This window comes from Solanum stenotomum, chromosome 2 (genome assembly GCF_019186545.1).
Source record: "Solanum stenotomum isolate F172 chromosome 2, ASM1918654v1, whole genome shotgun sequence".
Classification (NCBI taxonomy): domain Eukaryota; kingdom Viridiplantae; phylum Streptophyta; class Magnoliopsida; order Solanales; family Solanaceae; genus Solanum; species Solanum stenotomum.
Genome location: NC_064283.1, coordinates 30,304,421 through 30,310,628, shown reverse-complemented (window position 1 = coordinate 30,310,628; position 6,208 = coordinate 30,304,421).

Sequence of the window (6,208 nt, the reverse complement as noted above, 5' to 3'; positions counted from 1 at the left end):
CCAGTTGGCTTGCATCTTATTATGATGCAGATGCAGGTAACCAGGATCAGCATCCAACGCATCGTTGATCCAGTTGAGCTTCAGAGTTGTTGGTGAGCCTCCTTGCATTCTGGAGGGTCCCCCTTTTTCATTACCTTATTATTTTAGCTCATTAGGATGTCGTGGGCCTGTCCCGACATGCATCTCAATTGTTTTAGAGGCTTCATAGATAGTCAGTCAGATGTTAGTTCATTCGTCATCATTTTGTTAGTGGCTTAACTTCAGATTTGAGTTGCCATTTTGGCTAAGTTATATGTTTATTTTTAAAACATTATGAGTTCAATTTGAGACATGTTGAGTTATATTGTATTTGAATTCTTTTTCTTATGACTAAGTCTTCCGCTGAGTAAGTAAGTTAGGCCAAGGGTTCGCTTGGAGCCAGCAATGATTCTCGATTGCCGACCACGTCCACGGTGTAGGTTCGGGGCCTGACAGGTTTTAGGGTGAAATATGAAGTAGGTAGCCCAGTTCCACGGTACAAGGCTAGATTTGTTGAGAATAGGGGAATTGATTTTGATGAGATATTATCTCCAGTTGTGAAGATCTTATCCATCTATGTTGTTCTAGGCTTGGCTGCAAGTCTAGACTTAGAGGTTGAACAAATGGATGTTAGAACTGCTTTTCTCCAAGGTGACTTAAATGAAGAAATTTATATGGAACAGCCGAAAGGCTTTGAAGTCAAGGGAAAAGAGAATTATGTTTGCAAATCGAAGAAGAGCTTGTATGGTCTAAAACAAGCTCCCAGGCAATGGTACAGGAAGTTTGGTTTTTTTATCAGTCAACAGGGCTTCAAGGAGACTTCTTCACAAAATTGTGTTTTTGGGCAAAACTTCTCTAGTATTGACTTTATCATCGTTTTTGTTTATGTTGATGACCTGATTGTTGTTGGTCATAATGCTTGCAAGATTAAAAAGTTGAAGCAAGATTTGAATAAGTCTTTTTGTATGAAAGACTTGGGACCAGCAAGGTAAATTCTTGGCATGCAGATTGTTTGTAATTGAGAGGCCAAGAAATTTTGGTTGTCACAAGAGAACCACACTTCAAATTGAGTACAAAGCATTGTCCTTCCGGTGATTGTGAGAAGGAAGACATGAAGAAAGTTCCTTATGCTTCAACTCTTGGTAGTTTGATGTATGCAATGGTGTGTACAAGACCTGATATTGCTCATGTTGTTGGTATTGTTAGCCGTTTTCTTTCTAATCTGGGAAGAGAGCAATGGAATGTTGTAAAGTGGATTATGAGATATCTTTGTGGCACTTCTAGTCTGATTTTGTGTTTTGGTACATGGGAACCTTTCTTTGTTGTTACACGGATTCATACATGGTTGGTAATGCTGATACTCGTAAGTCTACTTCATGCTACTTGGTTACTTTTGCAGGGGGGACTGTGTCTTGGCAATCTCGATTGAAAAAATGTGTTGTTTCATCTAATACAAAGGCTGAGCTTATTCCAGCTATTGAATCTTGCAAAGAGTTGATCTGGATGAAGAGATTTTTTAGGGAAGTTGGTTGTGCTCAAGAGAGGTATGTGTTTTATTGCGACAATCAAAGTACTATTCACCTTGGTAAAAATTCTACATTTCTTGGTTGGTCTAAATGCATTGATGTGAGGTATCATTTGATTTGAGATGTGTTGGATTCGAAGTTGCTTGAACTTAAAAAAATCCATACCAATGATAATGGTTCCTACATGATGACTAAAGCTTTGCCAAGAGGGAAGTTTGAAGAATGTTGCATGATCGCCGGGATAGAGGTTTCCTCCACATAGTCGGTAGGGGGAGTAATTGTTGGGTTTTGGGTCTTTTTCCCTTCCTATGTGGATAAATATAATTTCAAGGTTTTGGGTCTTCTGCCTTTCCTTTATAGATAAATTTAAGCCAAATTTGGATTAGCCCACTTTGCCCATAAGCACAATATTATGGTCCATATGTAAGAATTTCTTTTAGGTCTTATTTTGAAGAATCACAAGAGTTTGATCAGCAACCATATAGAGAGAAGAGTGAGAGAGTGCAGATTTTCGCACAAGTCCTAGCAGCAAATTTCAAATCGCGATTCCCGCTTCGTTTCTTGTCCAATAGAGCTGATTTTTGGAGAGCTTGTTCCTTTCAACCTAATCTTTGATTGGAACTGAGTGGGGATGATTTGGAGTCCTAAAGATCCATATTTTTTCTCGTGAACAGTAGCTGCATATTGAGTGATTTTACTCCTATTATTTCTCTAGTTTTTAATGCTATCTTGTAATTGCATTGATAATTGTTTGGCACTTTATTGGTGGTCATTTTGGAGAACACTTTTGTAACCCTTCTTGATTTTAGTGGAGCTTTGGCCTTGTGGGTTTTACACTTCACACCAAAGAGGTTTTCCATGTTAAATTTGGTGTCTTATGTGTTGATTTTTTTATTTTTTTTTTGCTTGCTTGGTTGATTTGTTTGCTGCCCCAAACAGTGTTTTTCTTGCATTATTTTGTCTTCTATTGGTTCAAATATAAAGGGAAAGTTTGGACTTGGATTTCTTCTGCTATTACCCTGTCGTGCACATTTATTTTGTGCTTGCCTTTCCCAATAGTGGCACCCTTCCTGGGAGGTGGTCATGAGGTTAGTTGCTCTTGAAGTTGTGACATATTGTTGGTTACTGGTAATAACAATTCACAGTTATCACCAAAAAAAAAAAGTGATAATGAGAAACCACAACTTAATATCAGAAGGGTTTTATTTGGTTTGGTTATGTAAAAACACTGATAAGGTAAGAAAATTAATTATATTCTTATTAATTATAATTGTCAATTTGTGTTCTCTAATATTGATTATAAAATTTTAGTGCTCTAGAGATCCCTGAAGATGTGAAGAGTAACTGAATATACTTGTTTTGATTTAGAAATGTCGTGTTGAAAGTTAGGGTCGGAGCTAGATTTTTGTAGAGTGTTAGTCAAATTCAGTAACTTTGTCTAAACTTTATATTTGTCTAAAGAAATCCGTTTAATAAGTATAACTTGTTAATTGAGAACTTAGTAGCTTAAAACAAGTAGAATCCGGAACACAAACTTCGAATCTTAATTCCACATCTGACAAAAGTTAGAGTCACTATGGAATGCAGTGCCTATACAAAATTCTTTCATGTGGTCTTAATGCAGTAACATGAGTGTGTAGAAGACTTTTAATAAGTTGGCATTTTTCCAATTTGTTGAACCTTTAAGCATGAATTACAGCCAGACTTGTTTCCATGATTTCTAATGATGTTTATGCCAAAAGGAGTCATTGCACATGCATTTGAAGAAGTTCAAGATGAATAGGGATTTAAGATCAAAAGAAGCTAGAAAATGGAGATAAAAAGGGCAAAGCTGAAGAAGTCGTGATGAACAGGAATTTAAGATCACCCAATCTCATTTGCCTATTGTTGCTTGTCTAATCATGTTTTGTTCACTCTTCCCATAATAGATGTAATCGAAATAGGAGTTAAGACGTCTTATTCCAATAGGTAAGCAAGATATAAATAATTAAATACAATACATTAGGTGCTAATTTAGGAAAGAAAATAAAAAGGGATTCCTACCAATCTACTAGCTAATTATGCGAGATTCCTACAGATCTACTAGCTAAAATTATGCCTATGCACACTACTAATATGAAGTCTATATATATATTGTAACACTCTTACTCAAGTTGGTGCATGTATATTAATCATTCTCAACTTGTTGCAAAGGTAATCGACTCGAGTTCAATTAACCACCTTTGTAAGAAAATCAGCTAGTTGCTCTCTTGTCTTCATATAGCTAGTAGAAATCATGTTTTCTTGAATCTTCTCATCAATTAAGTGAAATTAACTTCAATATGTTTAGTTCTTTCATGATACACTGAGTTTAAGGTAGCATGAAGACCAACTTGATTATCACACTAATATTTTGTTGGCGTATGATGCTTCAACCCCATTTCAGTTAAAAGATGATATATCCACATAATTTCACACGTAGACTATGACATAGCTTTGTACTCAAATTCAGCACTGGATCAAGATACAAAACTTTGCTTCTTACTCTCCATGCTACCAAGTTTCCTCCAACAAAGATACAATATCATGAAGTGGATCTTTTGTGAATTTTGGAACCAACCCAATCAGCATTTACAAAACACTTAATACAAGTATAGTTGTGACTTCAATAGAATATGCCAAGTCCACGAGCTCCTTTCAAGTAACATTGAATCTGTTCCAAAGTTGCCCAATACTTGACCGTAGGTGTAAGCATAAACTGACTTACAACACCGCAAAGGCAATATCTGAATGAGTCATTATGAGGTAGTTTAACTTCCTAACTATCCTCTTATACCTCTCTGGATTATTAAAAGGCCGCCATCATCTTTCATAAGATGCACATTGGGAATCACTAGAGTACTACAAGGTTTGGTTACCAATTTTCTAGTTTCTACAAGTAGGTCAAGAGTATACTTTATCTAAGATAGAAGAAGAATTCCCTTCTTGATTTTATTTACTTCTACTCCCAAAAATATTTCAACTGGCCGAAGTCATTCGAATGAAGCTGAGCATGCAAGCAAGACTTAAGGGAAGAGATCCCCGCAGAATCACCTCTTCTGATGACAATGTCATCAACATATACAACAAAAAGGATAGTGTCAACTTCATATTGTTGGTAGAAGACAAAGTGATCACATTTACTCATTTTCAGTCCAAACTTTTAAACTACCTCACTGACCTTGCCAAACCAAGCTTGTGGACTCTACTTCAAGCCATACACAGACTTTTTCAAATGACACACTTTCCTATACTCTTCAAGAGAAAAAAAATGGATGGTTGCTCCATATACACTTTCTCTTGAAGATCACTATGAAGAAATGCATTCTTGATATCCAACTGATGTAAAGGCCAATTCCCAAAAGTAACTAGAGAAAGGAACAAGAGTACATAAGTGAGTTTGGCAATCGGAGAAAAATTATCTTAATATTTCACCCTGTAAGTCTGAGCCTATCCTTTAGCTACAAGCCTGGCCTTAACCTTAACTGTGAACACCCACTTACATCCTACTGGTTTCTTCACATTGGGTAAATTTACCAAATCTCATGTGTGATTTTCATCTAATGCATATATTTCCTTAAGCATCACATTTGACCATCCAGGATGATGCAAAGTCTCCTTCACTGATTTGGGTACAGAAATACAGTCTAGAGATGCAATAAAGGATCTAGATATAGGAGATAATCGATCATTGGGAAAAAAATTAGTATTAGTCTATCTGGATTTGCAAATCCTTATATTAGCTTTATAAGGAGCAATAGAGAGGTTAAGATTTTCTAGAGGATGAGTTGGTGCAGGGCATGTATCATCAGTCTCTCGTCTCCTCGAATAAACTTGAAAATTGGGCAGTCTTATTGGAACATGTGCATAGAGTCACTAGGAGATTGAAGAATAACATCACTTGATTCCACAACACGAGAAACCTGATAAACTAACCACTCATCTTCCTCCCCCTGGCTTGTGGTTTTAGGTGGAGTACAGAAAAATGGTGTAATCTCTGAAAATATCATATCATTTCACACCATATATTTTAAAAGTTGAGTAGAATAACATTGTTACACCTTTTGAAGACGAGAATAACCCAAGCAAACACACTTCAATGCCATAGGGTCCATCTTAGAAACAGATGGTCGTACATCTTGAACATAATATGTACTTCCAAATACCTTTGGTTCCACAAGAAATAATGATTTGTTTGAAAAAAGAATATTGTAAGTCATATTACCGACAAGCATTGTCGATGGTGTAACACCTCAAAAATTGGAAAGTCAACACGAAAGGAAAATTTTCTTATTTATGGCTACTGGTTGAATCCTACGAGACCAGTCTACAGTTCGTAGAAGTTTCTACGGGTCGTAGATGGAACTCGTAGGAATGAGGTTGATATTTGAGAAATTCAAGTTTCTGAAGTTTCACAAACGAATGGACAAGATGGGTCGTAGGATGTTCAACAAATCGTAGATGGGTTCCGTACCAGACTTAGAAAGATTTTGAGGTTACAGTTGATATATATGGATGAGGTCTATGGACCGTAGTAATTTAAACGGTCCGTAGAAGGGTGTCGTAGAAAGCTGTCCAATTTTGGGCCCTAGTAACTCGACCTACGGTTTACCAGTATGGTCCAAAGGAATTTCTACAGTCCGTTA